Below are 21,696 nucleotides of genomic sequence, written 5' to 3'. Positions count from 1 at the left end.
ACTGTAAGGGGAATCATTCAGCATTTTCAAAGGAGTGCATCCAGTGGCAGACTGAAAAGAATATACAAAAGTACAAAGTGGAACACAAGGTGCCATACCAAGAAGCAAAAAAACATTGTTTAATTTCAAATAAATTGCCATCTTATTCTTCAGTTGTAAAAAAGCAACGATCCATAACAGTACAAACAGATTGTTCAGTTCCGCCAAGCATCTCAATTTCTGATTGGGCCAGGTCAGTCCTCTCTACACTAAAAGAACATCCTACCCAACAGCAATCAACTCATTCGGTAAACACACCATTGACAATACCGCCAGATAAAAATCCTGTACAACAGCCAGTTAATCAAACAAGCTTTGAAAGAAATAATCAAAAAACCAATACTGATACCATGGACATAGATAGAAATTCACACCGAGATGAACCACTTCTTGAACTTCATGCGGAAGAGGAGGACATGGACGTCACTAGACCAAATTTCCCAAAAAGGGAAAAAAAGACTAGACAGGCGCAAACAGACCACATCCCGTAAGCAAGCAGACACACCCAATAATCCTCAATAATGCATAGAATCATGACTATGTATATAAAGTGCTTAGCATCATAATACACAGCCATTTCTGAATAAACAGAAAATTTTTAAGGTGGCATCGTTTTAGGTTATATCTCATATTGTGAATGCCTTCACAACGAGTTGCCATGATATTGCACTACTTCGAATAAGTAACGCTTCACCTAAGGAGAAGACTAGTGTTACTTATTCTCAGATAGGTACCACCACCCAGACAGCACTGTTTCAGGGCTATTTGGCCCTTCGTCAGTGAGTGGGTAGGTACCCAAGTGATGCAATGATGGCAAAAACAGTTATGAAGTATAACTCCACAATATGAGAGATGCCTGATGGTGTATGATGTATTTAGACTAAGGCGCATTTAGGGCCTTGACTCACTGACGAAGGGCCAAATAGCCCTGAAACAGTGCTGTCTGGGTGGTGGTACCTATCTGAGAATAAGTAACACTAGTCTTCTCCTTAGGTGAAGCGTTACTTATTCGAAGTAGTGCAATATCATGGCAACTCGTTGTGAAGGCATTCACAATATGAGATATAACCTAAAACGATGCCACCTTAAAAATTTTCTGTTTATTCAGAAATGGCTGTGTATTATGATGCTAAGCACTTTATATACATAGTCTAAATTTGTTCGCAGCTTGAGGCTCTAGCCCTAAATGCGCCTTAGTCTAAATACATCATACACCATCAGGCATCTCTCATATTGTGGAGTTATACTTCATAACTGTTTTTGCCATCATTGCATCACTTGGCTACCTACCCACTCACTGACGAAGGGCCAAATAGCCCTGAAACAGTGCTGCTAGGGGGAGCTTGATGATGTCCGGAGTTTCCAAGAATTGGTAACAACAGCCTTCTCCACTGGGGAAGCGTTGCCTATTCGAGGAGTTTATGAGTTTTTGAGTGGTGTGAGTTGAAGGAGTTACTGTCCCTTTCATTCTTCTACACTGTTTCTTTTCCTCTTCCACTCCTACTATAACTTTCCCTCTACCTTTTTTGCTTTTCTACGTCTAATAGGGACAAGTGGATATTCGAGTAGATATTCACATTACATACACAAATAGCCCTGAAACAGTGCTGTCTGGGTGGTGGTACCTATCTGAGAATAAGTAACACTAGTCTTCTCCTTAGGTGAAGCGTTACTTATTCGAAGTAGTGCAATATCATGGCAACTCGTTGTGAAGGCATTCACAATATGAGATATAACCTAAAACGATGCCACCTTAAAAATTTTCTGTTTATTCAGAAATGGCTGTGTATTATGATGCTAAGCACTTTATATACATAGTGTAAATTTGTTCGCAGCTTGAGGCTCTAGCCCTAAATGCGCCTTAGTCTAAATGCATAGAATCATTCAATGGAATTGTCCCGGACTCAGAGCTAACTTAGACGATGTTTATGACTTAATTACCAAATATAAGCCTGCTGTTCTTTGTCTACAGGAAACAAACCTGACCCCTAAAATAACTATGAGCAATAAAACACCATATAATGCTTAGAAAGGATAGGAACGACTCTAATACAGCACATGGAGGTGTAGCATTGCTAGTAAACTCCAGAACTCCTTTCAGACCAGTCCCACTGCAAACAACTTTAGAAGCAATTGCTGCTAGAGTTATGGTTAAGATAGCGGTTACAGTTGTTTCCATATACCTTTCGCCAAACTAGTCATACTCTCTAGCAGATTTGAATGATTTAGTTACTCAGCTGCCACCACCTTTCTGTATCTTAGGTGACTGGAATGGGCATCACCCCCTATGGGGTTCCTCGCACCTTGATAAGAGAGGTCAGTTAATTGAAAAATTTCTTGACAGGCACAACTTAACATTATTAAACAATGGGACTCACACGTACGTGCATCTTTCCTCAAGGTCAACTTCTGCAATTGATCTTTCAATATGCTCGCCAAAACTCCTTCCTCTTATTGATTGGACGGTCACTGATAACCTGCGAAATAGTGACCACTTTCCAGTAATATGCACACTATCGGCTAACTCTCCTCCTCAAACTGAGATAAAAACTGTTTGGAAATTCGACAAAGCTAACTGGAAGAAATATCAAGAGCTGGCACATCTAGATATTCAGACTATCGAGACCCTCACCATTGACTCTGCCGTAACTTACATAACTCAGCAAATGATAGCAGCTGCAGAAACCAGTATACCCAGATCATCCATGAAAACTCGCTCCCACCCAAAAATATGGTGGAATGAAGCCTGTAGCAATGCGAAAAAAGAGAAGAATAGATACTGGAACTTATTTCGTAAATACCCAACCACAGCAAATCTCATACAGTTCAAGAAAGCTAGAGCTAAATCTCGTCACATACAACGAATAAGCAAAAAAGAGACATGGTCTGAATATGCCTCCTCTATAAACAGGACCACAGATATCAGAACTGTTTGGACTAAAGTTCGAAGAATTAATGGAAAATATCCACCTATAACCACTCCGATAATATATCTAAAAGGCAGAGAAATCTGCAATCCTCTCGATATTTCTAATACATTAGGTGAAACCTTTGAAAAAATCTCCACTGTAACCGCATTTGAGCCAAGTTTCCAGGCACATAAAATACAAGCAGAAAAATATAATCTCAATTTCAGTACTACTTCACGACAGCATCCATATAATGTACCTTTTACCATGGCAGAGTTACGTAGCGCACTTGCAAGATCCAAAAATAGTGCTGCGGGCCCTGATGGAGTGTACTATGCCATGATATATCACTTGAGTGAAGAATCCCTTTCTGCTCTGCTAAAACTGTATAATAGAATCTTTGACGAAGAATACTACCCTACCAGTTGGCGTCATTCTATTGTATTAGCTTTCCCAAAACCAGGAAAGGACCATTCAGATCCAGCAAATTACCGACCGATTGCGTTAACTAGTTGTATAGGAAAAGCATTAGAAAAAATATTTAATGCCAGATTGACATGGTTCCTAGAGACTGAATGCATTCTAAGTCAAAATCAATATGGATTTCGAAGAACTAGATCAACACTTGATGGTCAAAGCTGAAGGAAATATCCGAAATGCATTTCTCAGGAACGAACACCTAGTGATGATATGTCTTGACATCGAAAAAGCTTTTGATACAACCTGGCGGTATGGAATTCTTCACGACCTCTATGAATCCGGTATTCGTGGTCATCTTCCAAAATTTATCCAGAACTTTTTGAGCAATAGGACCTTTCAGGTACGATTTCACTCTGCTCTCTCACAAACTTTTGTGCAAGAAGAGGGGGTCCCTCAGAGTTCTGTGCTTAGTGCCACACTCTTCTCTCTCAGGATTAATTCCATTACAAAATGTATTCCCGACACAGTTGAAACTTATCTGTATGCCGACGATCTGGCAATCTCAAGCCACTCACAAAACATGCGTTGCATTGAAAGGCAGCTTCAAGGTACAATTAACAAGCTTATTCAGTGGGCCAAAAATAATGGATACAGACTTTCAAAACAAAAAACAACAGCAATTCATTTTTGCCGTAAACGGAATTTACATCCAGATCCCGATTTACATCTTGATTCTCATCCAATTTCTTTTCAACAGAGTATTAGCTTTCTTGGACTAATTCTGGATAGAAAACTTAGTTTCTTAGAGCATATTAAACATATTCGTACAACCTGTCTAAAGAAGCTGAATCTCCTCAGGGCAATTTCCGCTATGTCATGGGGTGCAGATCGGTACATGCTGCTGCACTTATACCGGTCGCTCATAAGAACCAAACTAGACTACGGGTCACCTGCATATGCCTCAGCTAGAGAAAGTGTATTAAAATGGCTCGACCCAGTACATCACAATGCCCTCCGAATTGCACTGGGAGCTTTTCGTACATCGCCAGTTCAGAGTCTCTATACGGAAGCACATGAACCACCCCTATTTCTTCGTCGGCAAGCTCTGTTATTAAGTTATGCAGCAAAAATCAGAAGTTTCCCACATCATCCTATAAAGCAGTATTTATTCACCCCAAAATGGCATAATTTGTACCAAAATAAACCTTTGCAGAATAAACCATGTGGCATTAGATTACAAAGCATAACTACGTGCAGGGAACTAAATATGAATGACATAATTCTAGATATTAGCACGGCTATGCCACCATGGCAAATACCCTTGGCCAATGTTGACCAACATTTCCAACAATGGGGAAAGAATGCACTTCCAAATTTCAGTATTCACCAGATCCATGCAACTCACTCTTTTCAGTTCTCTAGTTTTACCCAAATTTACACCGATGGTTCCAAGACAGATAGTAAAGTTGGAGCAGCTGCAGTTCTACCAAACAATACAATATCCCAGCAGCTCCCTTTGGAGTACAGTATTTACACCGCAGAACTGTATGCTATCCTGATGGCTCTAGACAATGTAAAACAGTCATTATATCCTCAAACTATTATCTACACCGATTCATTAAGTGCTGTATCTGCTCTTCAGTGTAAATTTCCTTCCAGTCATCCGTTTCTACAACAAATTCAAACCAAGTTAGTGCAGCTTCTTGCAAACAGGCAAAAATTAATTTTCTGTTGGATACCTGGACACTCTGGAATCAGAGGAAACGAACAAGCGGATCTTGCAGCCAAGAACGCCAGTCACATAAAATCAGACATGCAGATACCTTACACAGATTTAAAACGCATCATACATAATGGCATCATTCATACCAATGTTAGAAAAAAATGGCTATCCATAATCTGAAAAAAGCAATAAGCTTTTTCAGATTAAAAACGATCACAAGAAGTGGCTATCAAGCCTAAGAGGCAACAGAAAGGAAGTAGTAGTACTTGCTAGAATTAGCGGATCTTGCTAGAACAAGTGGATCTTGCAGCCAAGAACGCCAGTCACATAAAATCAGACATGCAGATACCTTACACAGATTTAAAACGCATCATACATAATGGTATCATTCATACCAATGTTAGAAAAAAATGGCTATCCATAATCTGAAAAAAGCAATAAGCTTTTTCAGATTAAAAACGATCACAAGAAGTGGCTATCAAGCCTAAGAGGCAACAGAAAGGAAGTAGTAGTACTTGCTAGAATTCGAATAGGACATACTCACCTAACTCATAGTTTTTTACTCACTCAGGATGACCCTCCACTATGCAGCAACTGTCAAACTCAACTCACAGTAAACCACTTGATCATTGAATGCCCATTATATCTGAGAGAACGAAAAACAGCTTTCTCTTCACATCTGTATTCTTCTAATAAACTTACCTTACAACAGATTCTCGGAGACCGACAAGATATTAATGATGTTTTTACCTTCCTCAAATTGATAAACAGATATCACCTGATCTGAATCCTTCACCTGATCTGAATCCTTTTATTTAACATAACAATCATGTATCAAATAAGATTGAAATAGGTGCATTATGGCCTTAGTATCCCGTCACCAATAAATCCAACAAACAACAACAATACCATGGCATCTCGTTGTGAAGGTATTCACAATATGAAATATAACCAAAATGATGCCAATTTAATTAATTAATTTAACTACGTTGGTAGATGGCTACGTTAAAATGATGCTTTTACACTAATCTATATAGTTAGGCAAGCTCAATGCTAATAGGATTCTTCCTCTTGCTCAGATTACTCACCTGAAGAGACATAAATTCAGATTGAGGAAAGACAGTTGTAAAATAGATGTGCAGAAATTCACCTTTAGCCAATGGGTGGTTGATAGTTGGAACAAACTTCCATCTGTTGCAGTGGAGGTCAACAACTTAAATAAGTTCAAGGCAGAACTTAAACGTTTGGAGTGAATGAATCGGTGAAATGGGTTTTTTTTTTTTTTTTTTTTTTTTTCTGACTGGTGCTATATAAGCTTGCTTTCTTGCATCATATTCTTCTACTAATGCTAATGTCAAACACTTATAGTCAGTGACTCCTAATAGAAGCTGCAAGAGCACAACACTCTGAACAGCTCATGGTGTCCCAACACCGTGAGCGGCTCAGTAAAGTTTGCCTCTTGAAATTTTGCTTGAGACATTTTGATGTGCGGACTGAGTCCCTATTTGACTCGATGCTTAGATCTCACAAAAGAAAAAGAGAAAAAAAATAGTGCAGAACTATATAAGCTTGCTTTCTTGCATCATATTCTTCTACTAATGCTAATGTTAAACACTTATAGTCAGTGACTCCTAATAGAAGCTGCAAGAGCACAACACTCTGAACAGCTCATGGTGTCCCAACACCGTGAGCTGTTCAGTAAAGTTTGCCTCTTGAAATTTTGCTTGAGACATTTTGATGTGCGGACTGAGTCCCTATTTGACTCGATGCTTAGATCTCACAAAAGAAAAAGAGAAAAAAAATAGTGCAGAACTATATAAGCTTGCTTTCTTGCATCATATTCTTCTACTAATGCTAATGTCAAACACTTATAGTCAGTGACTCCTAATAGAAGCTGCAAGAGCACAACACTCTGAACAGCTCATGGTGTCCCAACACCGTGAGCTGTTCAGTAAAGTTTGCCTCTTGAAATTTTGCTTGAGACATTTTGATGTGCGGACTGAGTCCCTATTTGACTCGATGCTTAGATCTCACAAAAGAAAAAGAGAAAAAAAATAGTGCAGAACAAAACAGGATAGAAAAAAACCAAACCAAATGGAAATAGAAAACAAAAACCCAACTAAATGAACATGTACCAAGCCACCATTTGCTGAAGAATAGGTGGATACAGGCAAGCCACATTATCCAAAGAAGGAACAACCTAAATCAGAAAGATCAAAGGCATCAACATGACAGAAGGACATCAAAAAAGTTCCATTCCAATAGAAAAAATGTTAAAGACTTCATTATCCACACTACTCCATTTTATTTATATCTTTGCAAGCAACTTATCTAAAACCCTCAGTCACTCCTTTAGTAAAGAATACCTTATATCAGAAAAACAGATTAGCAAACAACATGATCCAAGCTGGAATTGCAATTATAGACAGGAAACTAACCTTTCTCAATTACATTAAGCAACTCTGCATTACATACCTAAAGAAATTAAACATTCTCGAAGTCCTACAGGCAGTGAAATGGGAAAGAGATAGATGAATGCTACTCTGGTTGTACTGCTTACTACTAAGATTGCAACTTGATTATGGTGTGCTAGTTTATGATTTAACAAAGTCAAGTACTTTAAAATGGCTAAACCCCATCAACTTCAATGCACTCTGCCTAACTTTAGGAGCAATCCACTTGTCTCCTGTAGGTCTTTACATTGAAGTAAATGACCACCACTGCAACTTCGGAGGAAAAAACTTTGAATATACTATGCTACCAAGGCCATTTGGGACCATTTAGCAACGTTTTCTCCGAATTACGAAAACATTTATTGATAACATCCAATGGTCAGTTGGCCTCGGGAGCATGTTTGAAAAAACTTTTTTAAACAGTGACCTCAGTCTAAACAATATTGCAAGCACGAGCATACAGCTGGCTCCACCATGAGAAATGGTTATGTGATTATTACTTTGAACACAGAGAAAATCATATTTATCCAAAGTAAACATGTAGTAGTTGCATTCAGCATACAAAGTCCAGTACCCTCTGTATACTCAAATTTATGCTGATGGCTCAAAAACTAAGACCAAAGTTGGGATAGCAGTGCAGTTCTCAAATACAAGCTTGAACCAACAGATTCCAAATGAGTGCAGTATCTACACAGCTGAACTGCAAGCCATTCTACTAGTTTTAAGACAAATCTGGGTAAAATTGATTTCAAACAGTATAATTTTCAGATGAACTCAGCATTCTTAAAACCATGAGAAATACAAATATCACTGTAAACTTAGTTCTACAGAAGATTCTACGCTAGTTAGCTAACATAACAAAATTTTGATAGATTTTGTTATAAAATAATTTTTAAATTATAAATTTGTTATAAAATTAATAAATTTTGATATTATATTTTGTTGAATCCCAGGACAGAAATAACTGGAAATGAGCAAGCAGATAAAACAGCAAGAGAAGTAACTGCAACTATCCACACATCCAAGAAACTTATCTAAAACTGACTATAATCCAATCGCACATTCCAGCAGGTGGCAAGAACAGGTCAACAATAAACTATGGTAATTGAAAAACATTTCAACAATGAACTTCTAGGTTAAGGCCAAGCAGACAAGAAGAGATCATTTTTGCTAGCTTACAGTGGTGGGCATTTCTTTGTTACACACTTGTACTTGCTTAGAGCTGAAGCCTCTCCTAAACACTACATCTGTCATACCACACAAACAGTCCAGCATTTTACTGTCATCTGTCACTAGTTTGAAAATGAATACCACTTTCAGAATGCTCTTGAATAGCCATGAAAATTTATCATGCAAAAATATCTTTAATGATCAAAAGATGTCATAGTTGTCTGTTATTACCTGTAAATGATTAACTATTACCACCAAATATAATAATTCAGGATAAAAATTACAAAAGTGCAAATTGCAGCATCTCAAGACTAGGCACCTGCAGGGAGATCTGATTGAGGGGTTTAAAGCCTTGAATGGATTGAGTAATGTTAATGGTATTCTTCCGCTTGCTGAGACTTCATACATCAGGGGCCATAAATTCAAGTTGAGGAAGGATGGTTGCAGGATAGATGTGCAGAAGTTTTCCTTCAGCTGGTGGGTGGTTGATTGTTTGAAGGCTTCCATCTGTTGTGGAAATGGATGGGTTGAATAAATTCAAGGGAAAACTAGACAAATTCTTGGAGGATATGGATGGGTGCACTGTTTAAGATACTAAGTGTTATTGAAGGCATTGATCTCCCATATTCTTAAGACTTGGCATCTTGTTTCTTACCTGTGATATAAAATATGGATGTAAGCCCTATATAGCTGTATTATTGCATACAGATATGTGCAGAGCATTATTAGCTCAGTTTTTAAAAAGAAGAAAGATGCTAATTGTTATGAAAGGCATTGATCTCCCATATTCTTAAGACTTTTCATCTTGTTTCTTACGTGTGATATAAAATATGGATGTAAGCCCTATATAGCTGTATTATTGCATACAGATAGGTGCAGAGCATTATTAGCTCTGCACCTATCTGTATATGTGCAGAGCATTATTAGCTCAGTTTTTAAAAATTACTATTTAATCTTTTGCCATATCTTATCTTGTGAGTTAAACCATCATTGGTGTCGAATGCTATACTGATCTGAATGGGGAGGGGGGGCATAAACCAGATTATAAATATCTTATGCAGTAAAACCTTGTAAATCTAGCATGCTTGAGACCTACTGCATGCTGGATTTATGAAAGTTCCTGTCTTTTGAAGGTATGCACAGTCTAAACCAGCGTTCCCCAAACTGTGTTCCGTGAGATGTGAACAAGCGTTTCATGAAAAATCGTAATTAATAATTTTAAAAAAATAAATAAATTTTGCATATTTGTAGTGAACACCACTTTTGTATCACTATAATTTTTAATATAATTTTTTTTTGGTTATTAATACACTGGCATATTCATATAGACTGCGGAACACTTTATTTTGGTGGACTTTTGCATAGAGAAGTATGCGTAAAGGTAATGACATCTATGAAAAAGTAGCAATGTAGTGATCTAATATGCCATTCGTAAGTGATTTAGCCTGGAGTACACACGTTGAAGGAGAGCAGGAAGCGAACCAATATCATAACTAAATTCACTTCCTTGTATAAATTTTTTTTGATAATTATCAGTATTTCGAAATATTATCATTAAAATAAATGACTATGGATTGGTGGTTGAGAAAAAGGAACTTTAAAACAAGAAGCAAGTACTTCTAGTATTGCAACTGTGGTCGGTGAAAACGAACACAATACTGTCACACTTGAAAGTGAGGATGAACAATTGCAGCCCTTTTGTTCCCAAAACGGAAGTGAAAAAACAGGGACCAACTAATAAAAGACCAAAACGAAAGTATGACAGTTATCTGAATTTCAGCTTTACATGTGTTGGAAATAAAGATGCTCCTGATGCACAGTGAGTGGTATGTAATAAAATATTAGCAAACAGTTCTTTGGCTCCTGCGAAACTTCTGTTTTGTAAGTGTTCCATAAATATATTGTGAGATGAAAGGTGTTCCATGACTAAAAAAGTTTGGGAAATGCTGGTCTAAGGGGTAATTCATTATTTTTAATAGCTCTGATCCCTCTTTCCACAGAACGAGAGTCACCAGCATTAAACCAAAATGCTAACTTGTACTGCCAGATTGGTTCAGTGGATAATGTACTTGCCTAATAAACAATGGTTGTGGCTTCGAATGCCATCTGTTGTATGATTGTCTTGATTGTCCAATATTTTTTAATATGAGGTATAGATAGTATGATTTCAGCATTCACAATTGCCTTAAAAAAAAAAATACATCATCAGCCATTTTCAATCCACTGCAGGATGAAGGCCTCTCCAGCAGCTTTCCAGTTCCTTCTGTTTTGAGCACTGGCCATCCATTTACTACCCACATGGGATATTGCTCTTCAGTATGCGAATTTCATCTATCCATCTCTGCCTTTGTCTTCCAGGTTTTCTTCTAGCTCCTCTTGGGTACCATTCTGTTATTTTCTTAGTCCATCTGTCATCATATCTCCGAGCTATGTATCCTGCCCAAGACCATTTTAGTTCTTTAGTTTTGATAAGAATGTCCTTTACTTGAGTTTGCTGCCTAATCCATGTGTTTCTCTTCTTATCTAACAGTCTGATTCCCAATATAATTCGTTCCATTCTTCGCTGTGTAGTTCTCAGCTTCTCTTCCATTCTTTTGGTGAGTGCCCAAGTTTCACTTCCATAAGTCATGGTGGGAAGTATACATTGGTTCATTATTTTACATTTCAGACAAACTGGGATATTGCTCTTCAGTACGAGACTATATTTCCTGAATGCTATCCATCCAAAATTTATTCTTCTCTTGACTTCCAGCCATTTATCATTATTACAGCTAATAACTTGTTCCAGTTAAGTATATGACTCCACCTTTTCAATTACTGCTCCTTCAATCATTATTTCCCTTTCTGTGGCATACTTGTTCATCATTACTTTTGTTTTAGCCATATTCATCTTTAGTCCAAAATCCTTACTAACTGTGCATAACTGATTAAGATTTTCCTCTAATTCTTTGGGATCGTGGCTTATGACCACAATGTCATCTGCAAATCATAAATGGTTTAAGTACTCTCCGTTCAGTACAGTAAGTACTGTGCTGTAAACTAGTTTTGAATATCTTTCAAAACAAATGATTTAAACATTGCAAATAATATTTTAACCATGATAGTCTAGGAAATATGTAAAACAGAAAGAAATTGGCATTTGAGAAATTATTATTGAAACATTACCCCAGGGTCCTGAGCTGGATATCATTATCCTTCTCTTTCTTGGTGATCTCTCTCTCTCTCTCAGGGTAACTTGGGAAATTCTTTTGGCTGGTGCAGCATAAGCCTCAGGCTTCCTTGCATCATTTGGCTAATAATAATAATAATGCCAAATGTAGTGGGTTTTTTTTTTGGTCCAACTAGTCTTCCCTCTGTCCTTCCTTGTATGGTTGATTACCCTCTGAGAAATATTCAAAAACTGCCAGAAATTTTTGAAGTTCTACTGTATACAACAAAGAATTCTTCTACTGTACATCTCTTTTTAAAATTTGTAAAAACACAGAGCTGCAAGGCTCAATAACCTCTACATTATTACAATATATTTAAAAGAGTAAGAGATTTGTAAGCATTAAAGAACCAATTCTTTAACACTTACAAATATTCTACTTGTGAACCCGCCTTACACTCAGAAATTGATACACTAACCAACAGGTTTTTAAATAGAGGCTATCCACTCTCCATTATAAATCAAATCAAATCAGATTACAAGCTAAAAATAAGACAAAAATGTGTTACCTATTAATAAAACCAATAAAAAACACTATTTCTATACCATTCGTTGAAAAATGGTACAAGCAACTCAGTAAACTCTATAAAAATACAGAATTCAAAATTATAGTCAGGCCTATGCAGCAGCTCCATAATATATTTTAAAAAGTACACGGTTCTTCCTTCTTGCTCTGTACAGGTAAATAATCTTGTATACAAATTTTCTTGTAATCGGTGCAATTCATCGTATGAAGGGTCGACTCCGTGTACTCTAGATTTACACATCAAGGAACACGCCGCTTTGGTCTGCACATCACCCGCAACCGCTTCGGAATTGGCCTTTCATGCCATCAATGAAGATCACATATTCCTATTCAATGAAGTGAAAATTTTAAGCATACAACATAATTACATAAAATTACTGATTGCTGAAACTCTTGAAATGAAACTACACAAAAATTCTATCAGTGTGCAATGTCCTTACCTAATTTTAGATTTCTGTTTTTTTTTATGCATGCATCAATACAAATAATCTCTCCATTTAAGAGCCTAACACACACACACACACTTTGCGATATTTCCATCCTGATCACCGTGTGAACACAGTGATCAGTCGAAAAGCATTGTCTGCTTAAGGAAGGGAAAAGCTATGAATTTCATTTAATTTGTATGGTCATCCAAATTTTTTAATCGTGATTTTAATTATTTATTCTCATGATGAACGGTTTTCCGATTTTAATTATTTATTCTGACACAATGTCTTCTCACACTCGTGATCTTTCTGAGTTGGTTTGATGTGTTTCGGAGTCAGATAGGGGCTTTCGATTCCATTGCGCGTCGAATCTGTCATATCTCTACGAGTGAAAGAATTCATTAAATTATTTTATTTGTTACATTTGGAGAGCATTGACTGGAAGCATTCTATGTAAAAGATTGAGGGAATCTCTTACTCTTTTAAATAAATCTCTTTTTAAAGAACTTATTGGTAGTGCAGTGTAGGGCATAGTAATGTTTAGAGAGAGAGAGAGAGAGACTGTTCCCCCCCCCCCCAACCTGTGCTTTAAAACATGGATGTAAGTCCTACCGTGAATATAAAGGAGTGATATAAAGAAGTGAATGAAATAATTATCAATCACAATTTCTTTATTTATTAGTGCTTGGGCTAAATGGCCCCAGGTGCCAGGCGATAGTGACCTAGCAATTTTTTGTGTCATATATAGTGTCTTTGTTCCTGTTTTACTCTAGTGATTCGTTACTTAAAGGCTTTCAAGTAAAAATCCAGAAAAGAAATTCACCTTTCTTTCCTTATATATATATTTATATAATCCGTACTAACCCAACTAACTTCCTCAACTGCTTGATCACTGATGGCACAGCTCCTGCCTCCATGTGGCAGGGTCCTAACCTCCCTAGCTTTCTGGTGATACACTATTGTGATAAGGCACATTATAGCCTTAGCAGCTGATGTGCCATTAAACCTCCAGAGCAACAACAACTATTGTGATACAATATTGGAATCTATTGTGGGATCACCAAAAATGAAGAGACTGCAATCAGGAGACCTCCTGGTTGAGACAGCCACCACCAAACATTCTGAGTGGCTATTAAAGACAAATGCATTTGGTGAGTTGCCAGTATCTGTTACTCCCCACAATACTTGAAATTCATCAAAAGGTGTCATCACAGAGTGGGACTTACTTTCAGTGTCTGAGGAAGAATTAGTCCAAGAACTTAGTTATCAGAAGGTAATCAGTGTGAAGCGCATAATGATTAAAAAAAAGGTGGAAATCTCGTACCAACTCGATCCATCATTTTAACCTTCAGCACTCCTGATTTGACATCCACTTTAAAAGCTGGCTATTTAAACTTCCAGATTTGGCCATACATCACGAATCCTCATCGCTGTTTTAAATTCCAGAAATATGACCATTCTCAGCAGGCATGCAGAGGTGATGCCATTTGTCTTATATGTGGCTCTAAGGGCCATACACAAGCAGATTGCTCAGCCTCAACCCCTGTGTGTCCTAACTACAAAGGAAGTCATCCTGCATTTTCTAAATCATTTGATATGTGGAAAACTGGAAAGAAAATTCAAAGATACAAAAGAGAACATAAAGTAACAACCTGAAGCATGCAGACAAATTGTTGACCATGCCCAGTCTATCTTATGCATCTCGCACCTGAAGCTATCTTTCAACTGCAGCTCAAACAGATGTGTCAATACCACCGAACACCTCTTTGGCAAATTGGGTTAAAGAAACCTTATCAGCCTCCAGAAAAGATTCTCCTAAAACTAAAACCAGTGAAGCCACAAACACTCCATTAGTATCCCAACAATACTCCAACAGTCTTGCAGGACACTGAAAGAATGAAAACTACTAAAGATTGTAAGAAAGCCAAACCACAAACCAACAGTATGGAAGTGGATATATATACACCCAGATTGAGGAACCCCCTCCTAGAATTGCATGCCAATAACACTACGGATACTGGTCACCCCAACATTCCCAAAAAAAGACCAGAAAAAATGCCTTGCATCCAAAAACAGTCAGATGAATCATCCTCAAGTAAACCTAAATAATGCATAACATCATACAATGGAATTTCAGAGAACTAAATAGTCATTCTGATGACTTAAGAGATTTAAAAGCTCAATTCAACCCCATAGCTGTATGCCTTCAGGAAACATTCTTGTCACCTCACGTTTTGCCAAAATTCTCCAATTATTTGATGTAAAGACGAGATAGAAACTGCACGTGGAGGAGTAGCCATTCTGGTTAATTCTAACGTGCCATCTAAGCCAATCCAGTTAAGAACAAATCTGGAAGCTTTGGCTACTCGTATTGTCAGTTACCCTTGTTACCGTTTGTATTCCACCATCTCTTCCCCATTCAGAACTTGACAGGCTTATTACACAACTCCCAACTCCAATTTGTCTTTTTGGTGACTTTAATGGACACCATCCATTGTAGGGGTCTGCTACAATGGACAGAAGGGGGAAATTACTTGAAGAATTTAGGAATAATAGTGATCTTAATTTACTAAACACTGGATCTCCTACTTACATCCATCTACCTACAGGATCTGCTTCTGCAGTTGACATCAATTTGCTCTCCATCCATCTTTCCAATCCTGACATGATCAGTATAATTGGATCCCTTTAATAGTGATCACTTTCCAATTATTTGCTCAATACAAACAGCGGTAACTCAAAATCCTAACCAACGATCCAGTTGGAAGTTTAGTAAGGCAAACTGGTATGGCTATTCTGCCCTTATGCTCTTAGACAGAAACATACTGATGATGTAACTACTTACATCACCAATCAGATTCTGACTGCGGCAAATGCTTTCATTCCAAAATCCAAGATGTTTCGTGCTCACCGAAATCACTGGTGGAATGCAGAGTATTCTATTGCCAAGCAAGATAAAAACTGTGCATGGAATAATTTTCGGAAGTGTCCTACTACCACTAACTTAATTGCTCATAAAAGGCTTAAAGCAAAAACAAGGCAAATTAGAAGGAAAGCAAAATGCGATTCGTGGATTGCTTTTGCATCAACCATCACAAAAGACAGATCATCTGGAGAAGGATACAGGTGCTAAATGGCAAATTTGTTTTTTTTTTTTTTTTTTTTTATTAAAACGTGAACAATAGATACATTTTCAACAACAACTACTGTATTTACATTCTATGTACAAAGCAAAAAGGAAAAAAAAAGAAAAACTTTTTAGAAAGAAATACAAAGGTTTCAATATTTTAATTTCAGGAAATAAGAAAAAAAAACAGTTTCTTGGGGTTGGGTCATTCTCCTGTTAAGTGTCACACGTTGAAGGTGATGGACTGTTCAGTGATGGTGAAGAGGTGACCGCCACTGTTCCATTCGCTGGTAAGATGATCCACAGTTTCTGGTCTTTTGCAGTGGAATTCGAGTAGAAGTCTGCTCTGCAACTTCCTCCGTAGGCTCCACTTCAGATGTTGCGCCGATGTGTCGACAGGTGGCACGTCGTCACTGCTTCTTGTGTGCTTCAAGTAGAAGCTGTAAATGACGGCCTTGGCCGCAATGAATAGGAAGTTGCAGGTGGTGTGTGCTGTCTGCTCAGAGTGAAGTAGGTACCAGTAGTCCTCCGGAGTGTGGGCGTGGTTGCAGGCAAGCTTTGCTGCATCCAAAGCGTATTTGACGAGTTCCTTGTTCACAGGGCATGCCAGGTATATGTGTTCCAGGGTACCTGGGGTGGCGCAGAAGAGGCAGTAGTTTGAGGAGCGTAACCCGAAGATTTGTAGCTTGACTGGGGTGGGAAGGATGTTGTACCACAGTCTCCACTGGACATCTGCGTCCGATTTGGAACATTTCGTCCTGTACGGAAGGTTCCACTGAAAGTTTGATGGTGGCTTGTGGTGAGTGGAGAGGGGTGCAGGGACAGCTTGGCAGGTGGATGACTGGAAAATCGTGGTTGCATGGCGAGACATGATTAGCTGATAGACTTTTTTGGAGGGTGCAGGAGACAGAGGTACCGTGTCTTCTGGTGATGTGATGACGAAGGTTGGTGTAAGCGAGGATCCAGTGACATTTCCAATCCCTTTAGTTGTAGTGATGTCTTGAAGAGCTTGTGTGATCGCTGATTTTAGATGTATGTGTTGCTGCTTTGCATTAATGGTTTTAATGGGCAAATCTTCTGATCCTTTCCATTCAAGGCTTGGTGTCAGGAGGTCGCCTATGGTTCTTATTCCTGCCCAGTTCCACGTAGGGAAGAAGAAAATATCATTTGCAGGGTCTATTATTCTTTTATTGTAGAAGAGCGGTTCTGAAAGTATTCCAGGAAGGGATGTTCTCTCAAGATTATGGTGAAGGTTTAGCTTTTTCCAGCGGTATAGTGCGTCTTTATAAAACGGCGGTAGTTTGAGTGGTACTGGTGCCATGTCCATTCTCAATATTGTTGAAAGGGATAGTCCTCTAGTAGCTGTGGCTAGTAGTTTATCTGTAGTGTTGGAATGTGCGTACTTTGTTTGCAGCGTCTTAAGAAGAAAGGTGATCCGGAATGCTGTGATTTTGTCGTCTAAAGAGACCAACCCTTGACCCCCGTGAGTAAGTGGTTGGCTAAGTTTGGAGCAGGACATCCAGTTGGTTTTGTTCCAAAGGAAGCTTCGGATAGATGCCTGGATTTGGTGGAGGAAGTCAGCAGGTGGAGTGAGAATTTTGAAGGTGTGCCAGAGAACGCTTGCCGCCATATGATTGACCACAAGCACTCTCCTCTCAGCGAAGATGTGGCGCACACGCTTCTCCATCTTCCGAGTACTTTGTTGAAACGACTCAGCAATTCGGGCCAGTTCTTCTGGGAGAAAAGGAGGGTATTGCCGAGGTACACACCTAGGTATTTCTGTCCCTCGCTGGACCATGTGCCTTGGATGGGGGAGTCGGTTCTAGTTTTCCAGTTGCCAGCCCACAGGCCGCTGGTCTTACAGTGGTTGAGTTTTGCGCCTGATGCTTGAGCATAAAGATCATGAGCCTTTTGAATGACTTCAAATTCACTCTCGTGTCGTATTGCAATTGTGACGTCATCTGCGTATGCTGAGTAGGCTATATTTAGGTGGGGTTCTGGTAGCAGCGTTCGTCGGGATTGTATACTGGTGGCAATTTTATTAAGGAATGGTTCTATGGCAATTGCATAGAGTTGTCCAGAGAGTGGGCAGGTGAGCTGGTTGTTGAGTTTTAGGCAGAATTTGGCTTCCTTATATAGCAGATGGATTGTTCCGATGATGTAAGGTCCATATCCAAAGGCTTTCAAGGTTTGAAATAGGTAGCTGTGTTCAACGCTGTCGAATGCCTTTTCCTGGTCAAGGCTAATTAGTGCTAGGAATTCTCTTTGGCTGTTTGCAGTGGAGAGGAGGTCTCGGATCAGATGTAGATTGTCGTGAATCGATCTTCCAGGTACTGAATATGTTTGTTGGTGATCGATGATATCAGGGAGAGTGGCTTTTAATCTATTGGCGATGGCTTTGGAAATGATTTTACAGTCCGTGTTCATTAAGGAAATCGGGCGCCAGTTTTGTAAATTGGCGCGATTTCCTTTCTTGGGAATCAGTCGAGCGACAGAGGTGGTGACCGAAGCTGGTAGTCCATGGAACTGAGCTTCTTCAAGCATTTCAAAGAGTAGCATTCCGAGTTGATCCCAAAACGTTTGGAAGAAGTCAGTCCGTCCAGACCTGGTGATTTATTTTTGGAAAGGGCTTTGCATGCTGCTGTTAGTTCTTGTAGGGTGATTTGTTTCTCCATGCTGCAATGGGCCGTATGGGAGATTTTTTTAAGTCCTGAAAGGATTTCCTCCGTTGCCTTTGTAGAGGTTTCTTGAGAACTGTAAATTTCTCTATAAAATCTTGTTACTTCAGAGAAGATTTCCTCTGGGTCTTCAGTGATGTTTCCGTTTTGCAGCTGAATGGCAGTGATGGTGGTTGATTTCTGATGTCTGCTTTCTAATGAGAAAAAGTATTTGGTCGGGGCATCAGATAGATTTATGTGGGTGTATCTTGATCGGAGCAGGGCGCCTTTTGCAGAGTGTTCTAAGTGGGTTTGTATGGCTTGTAGTGTTGACTGGTAGGTCTGACTTTCAGATGGGAGATTTTTCAGCCTTTGCTCAAGTTGATAGAGGTTATTACGCTTTTGTTGACTTTTCTGATGGCTGTAGGTTTGCAAGAATGATTTCAGTTTACTTTTAAATCTAGGCCACCACGTGTTCATGGGCTCCAATCTGTCTTTGGATTGGGCAAGGTTGGATATCAGGTCTTGCAGCTTAGAGATGTATTCCTTGTCTTGAAGAAGGCTATTGTTGAACATCCAATAAGCACCTCCACTTTTGTAGTGATTGGGTGAGAAAGAGAGCTGTAATTTGATAAAGGAGTGATCTGAGATATAAGATGGCAAATGTGTGATGCTTCTGACCAGGGGGATGGTGTGTTTTGGGATGTAGTATCTGTCCAGTCGGGCTTGGTAAGGTAGTCTTTCTGATGCTGTATTTGCTGATCTCCAGGTGTAGGACTTTTCTTCTGGGTGCTGGTGTCTAAATACGTCGACCAATTCATTGTTGTTTATCAAGGCCTGCAGGTTATTGATTAATGTTGTGCGGTGCTCAGTGCATCGTGCTCTGTCCATTTTTGGGTCAAGAGTGCAGTTGAAGTCGCCAGCAAGAATGATATGTTCTTGATCTATGGTAGAGAGGTGGCTTTGTATGAAGTTGGTTATTTGGATAGCGAGTCTGTCCTGCTGTGGCATGTAGATGTTAAAAAGGTGCAGGGTTTCCTTCTGGGGTGTATCCAGGAGGGCGTAAATTGCGTAGCCAGCGATCTCTCCTATCACATTGAGCTTGCAGGCTGACCTTTGATGAAGGCCGACACTCACTCCTGCCCCATGATGTTGTTGTGTTGGAGAATGATGAAATACATATGGCCAATCTGCCCATTTCAAGGATGGCCTTGTGTCTGTTTTAATATTTGTTTCTTGTAGGAAGAGTAGGTCGGCATGATGTCGTTGGACCTGGTGAAGGATCAGCTTATTTCGCGATGCAGAGGAGCATCCTCTTGCATTAAGTGATAGCATGCTAAGAGTCAGCATTATCTGCAGGGATAAAGATAAGGGTTTTGCAAGTTTTGGGGCGGTTAACATCCTGATTGATGATATTGCTGTTCAAGCCCGTTAATCAAGTAGTATAGGCGTTTGGATCTATTCACATCTGCTCTGTCTTTCTTTCCTTTTAGTTTGGAACGCAGACCCGTAAGTTGTGAGATCAGCTCAGGTATGTTAGAGGTGAACTTCAGAGCTGTCACCAGCTTCTGTGGAGAGCCGCGTACTTCCCGTAGAAAGGATCGTAGTTTCTCCACAGTTAAAGGACCTTTAGTGTAGGGAAAATCGGTTTCCTCGTCCTCTGAAGCACTTGAATCGTGAGAATCACAGTTGGTCCCTTCTTCAGTGCCCAGAAATTCGGGTTCTTCTTCATTTGGATCGTCAGTGGTTTGTAGCTGTTTATTTATTTCCATACTCGGTGGTATGATGGACTTATTTGAGATCTGGCCGTTTATCTTCTGTGGTGTTCTGTATTTATTTTCGTCGCCCCTGTTGTTTTTGTTTGCGGTTTTCTCTTTTCCTGCCACCGTGTGCGTTGTCTTCTTCTGTTTTGTGGCTTTGGACGTGGTCTGCCTTGGGGGTTGCTTTTGAGATAAAACTCTTCGGTCTCCTGAAGAGATTGCGTCCTGGTCTTCTGTGGTTTGAATTTTCTTTTTCTAAAGAGTTTATTGTGGGGAGCATCTTAGACTGTTTGACAGTTTCTTCAGCATCCCCATTTTCTCCAACAGTCAGCTCGCTTTGTGCATCTGGCCTGACCCAGGTTGGTGCCGCCTGAATTTCGGTATTACTTTCAGAAGAGTTAGAGATATGCGGGCAGTTTTTCCTGATGTGACCCTCTTCGTGGCAGAAGAAACATTGTGAGGAAATGGAGGTATAGAAGGTGTAAGTTATTCCGTTTAGATCGGTGTTGATGAGTTTTGGGATGTTTGCTGCGTCATTGTTGGCGAAGTGCATAAGTGCTTCCCTGCGGAAGCTTTTTATATGCGAAAATTCCGGTTTCGTGGTTGCTGCAGAGAGTGTGCGTATTTTCCCGGTAACTGATCCGTATTTGGATAAAATCCCTCTCAGAAATTGATGAGGGATTTCAGGTGGGACGTTTGAAATTTTGACTTTTGTTGGTGCTAAGGCAATTGGCGCCGCTTCTAAGTGATGAAGACCGATGTCTATTCCATTTTGCAGGATAGTTTGCGCCCATGAGGGGTGGCTGAAATACACCTGCACAGTTCCCGCCACACGGGATGCGTGGGTAGTATTTTTCGGTGGTACTTTCTCCGCGATCACTGTAAGGTACTGTTCTAAGGGAGTGTTTTCCTTGGTAGCGAAAATTACTATTCCATTTTCCCGGGAAGTAATAGCGGTTGCTTCATTTATAAGAGCGTTGTTCGACCGCGTATGTACTATTGTTGGTCGCGAGAGAGAGGTTTTTGCTGGCGTCAAGCATAATCCATTAGATACGGTATTAGCATAAGTATTAACAGTTACTGACCTTTTGGACCTTGAAGTATTCACCTGTTGTCGCAGGGTGTGGTTTCCAGTGTCTTGGTCACTGCTGGCAGTAGCTGTAGGTTCCGTTGCTGTGGTTGTTTGACCTTCGCTGGCCATAGCTGGAGGCAATAGATGGGGTGGATGGGGAGTGGAATAAGCCGCTATTGGAATGTCCAGCTTTCCATGGCTGAA

General features: G+C 39.5%; 1 protein-coding gene across 6 annotated transcripts in view; it reads left to right on the top strand.

The window, feature by feature from the left end:
- The window catches only part of LOC150080888 (casein kinase II subunit alpha-like), a 496,207-nt gene that overhangs the window by 461,358 nt on the left and 13,153 nt on the right, over nt 1–21,696 (top strand). The window contains exon 14 of one of the 6 annotated variants that reach the window (XR_016547403.1): nt 8,498–8,645. The exons of the other annotated variants lie outside the window; for them this stretch is intronic. The gene's annotated coding sequence lies outside the window, so the exon portion shown is untranslated. The remainder of the gene's footprint in view (nt 1–8,497; nt 8,646–21,696) is intronic. 6 annotated transcript variants of the gene reach the window in all.

This window comes from Mastigoproctus giganteus, chromosome 9, assembly GCF_048544385.1.
Source record: "Mastigoproctus giganteus isolate SK-2022 chromosome 9, ASM4854438v1, whole genome shotgun sequence".
NCBI classification, from domain to species: domain Eukaryota; kingdom Metazoa; phylum Arthropoda; class Arachnida; order Uropygi; family Thelyphonidae; genus Mastigoproctus; species Mastigoproctus giganteus.
Note: the sequence above shows the minus strand (reverse complement) of the source record. Positions and strands in the feature narration are given on the sequence as shown.